The sequence below is a fragment of the Eucyclogobius newberryi genome, unplaced genomic scaffold (genome assembly GCF_026437365.1).
Source record: "Eucyclogobius newberryi isolate DKJ021-1_F unplaced genomic scaffold, fEucNew1.0.hap1 SCAF_548, whole genome shotgun sequence".
Classification (NCBI taxonomy): domain Eukaryota; kingdom Metazoa; phylum Chordata; class Actinopteri; order Gobiiformes; family Gobiidae; genus Eucyclogobius; species Eucyclogobius newberryi.
The window spans coordinates 30,001-32,500 of NW_027316221.1; positions in this window are offsets into that span (position 1 = coordinate 30,001).

The following is a 2,500-nucleotide window of genomic DNA, read 5'->3' on the forward strand; positions in this document are numbered from 1 at the left end:
TGAGTCTGGGGAGAGTGGGGGGTGGCTCTGGAGGGCCTACGGGGGTTCCAGGGGTTCCAGGGGTTCCAGGGGGTGCTCGGTGGAGGCCATGCCCAGCCAGAGTGGCCCTTCCCCGGGCAGAGTCTGGGGAGAGTGGGGGGTGGCTCTGGAGGTGCTCCGGGGGCTCCAGGGGCTGCTTGGTGGAGACCATGCCCAGCCAGAGTGGCCCTTCCCCCGGGTGAGTCTGGGGACAGTGGGGGGTGGCCCTGGAGGGCCTCCGGGGGTTCCAGGGGGTGCTCGGCGGAGGCCATGCCCGGCCAGAGTGTCCCTTCCCCGGGCAGAGTCTGGGGAGAGTGGGGGGTGGCTCTGGAGGTGCTCCGGGGGCTCCAGGGGTTCCAGGGGGTGGTCGGCGGAGGCCATGCCCAGCCAGAGTGTCCCTTCCCCGGGGTGAGTCTGGAGGAGAGTGGGGGGTGGCTCTGGGGGTGCTCCGGGGGCTCCAGGGGGTGCTCGGCGGAGGCCATGCCCAGCCAGAGTGTCCCTTCCCCGGGGTGAGTCTGGAGGAGTGGGGGGTGGCCCTGGAGGTGCTCCGGGGGCTCCAGGGGCTCCAGGGGGTGCTCGGTGGGGGCCATGCCCAGCCAGAGTGTCCCTTCCCCGGGGTGAGTCTGGAGGAGTGGGGGGTGGCTCTGGAGGTGCTCCGGGGGCTCCAGGGGGTGCTTGGTGGAGACCATGCCCAGCCAGAGTGGCCCTCCCCCGGGGTGAGTCTGGGGAGAGTGGGGGGTGGCTCTGGAGGGCCTCCGGGGGTTCCAGGGGCTCCAGGGGGTGCTTGGTGGAGGCCATGCCCAGCCAGAGTGTCCCTTCCCCGGGGTGAGTCTGGGGTGAGTGGGGGGTGGCTCTGGGGGTGCTCCGGGGGCTCCAGGGGGTGCTCGGCGGAGGCCATGCCCAGCCAGAGTGGCCCTTCCCCGGGGTGAGTCTGGGGAGAGTGGGGGGTGGCTCTGGGGGTGCTCCGGGGGCTCCAGGGGCTCCAGGGGGTGCTCGGTGGGGGCCATGCCCAGCCAGAGTGTCCCTTCCCCGGGGTGAGTCTGGAGGAGTGGGGGGTGGCTCTGGAGGTGCTCCGGGGGCTCCAGGGGGTGCTTGGTGGAGACCATGCCCAGCCAGAGTGGCCCTCCCCCGGGGTGAGTCTGGGGAGAGTGGGGGGTGGCTCTGGAGGGCCTCCGGGGGTTCCAGGGGCTCCAGGGGGTGCTTGGTGGAGGCCATGCCCAGCCAGAGTGTCCCTTCCCCGGGGTGAGTCTGGGGTGAGTGGGGGGTGGCTCTGGGGGTGCTCCGGGGGCTCCAGGGGGTGCTCGGCGGAGGCCATGCCCAGCCAGAGTGGCCCTTCCCCGGGGTGAGTCTGGGGAGAGTGGGGGGTGGCTCTGGGGGTGCTCCGGGGGCTCCAGGGGGTGCTTGGTGGAGACCATGCCCAGCCAGAGTGGCCCTTCCCCGGGCAGAGTCTGGGGAGAGTGGGGGGTGGCTCTGGAGGTGCTCCGGGGGCTCCAGGGGTTCCAGGGGGTGCTCAGTGGGGGCCATGCCCAGGCAGAGTGTCCCTTCCCCGGGGTGAGTCTGGAGGAGTGGGGGGTGGCTCTGGAGGTGCTCCGGGGGCTCCAGGGGGTGCTTGGTGGAGACCATGCCCAGCCAGAGTGTCCCTTCCCCGGGGTGAGTCTGGGGAGAGTGGGGGGTGGCTCTGGGGGTGCTCCGGGGGCTCCAGGGGGTGCTTGGTGGAGACCATGCCCAGCCAGAGTGGCCCTTCCCCGGGGTGAGTCTGGGGAGAGTGGGGGGTGGCTCTGGAGGGCCTCCGGGGGTTCCAGGGGTTCCAGGGGGTGCTCGGTGGAGGCCATGCCCAGCCAGAGTGGCCCTTCCCCGGGCAGAGTCTGGGGAGAGTGGGGGGTGGCTCTGGAGGTGCTCCGGGGGCTCCAGGGGCTGCTTGGTGGAGACCATGCCCAGCCAGAGTGGCCCTTCCCCCGGGTGAGTCTGGGGACAGTGGGGGGTGGCTCTGGAGGGCCTCCGGGGGCTCCAGTGGCTCCAGGGGGTGCTCAGCGGAGGCCATGCCCAGCCAGAGTGGCCCTTCCCCGGCCTCATATGCGGCAGAGTGCGGGGTGAGCAAAATGGGTTAAAATGGGTTAAAATGTGAAAAAAAAAAAAAAAAAAAAAAAAAAAAACACCAAAATGAGCAAAATGAAATAATCCCCTATCATCAGTGCACTGTTTGACCCCTGAAAAGCACTCCCCTGGGGCCTGGAGGTGATCTGACCATCAGAGTATAGCACCCTATGCCCCTGAGGGACTTAGAGTAAAAACCGAAATAGTACACTATTCCCGAAAAGACTCTGTCGTTTTTCGGCAATAGTACACTATACCCATCGACTCTGTCGTTTTTCCGGGCCGTAGTACGAAGTTGTGAGCAAAAGGGGTGAAAATGGGTTAAAATGTGAAAAAACACCAAAATGAGCAAAATGAAATAATCCCCCATCATCAGTGCACTGTTTGA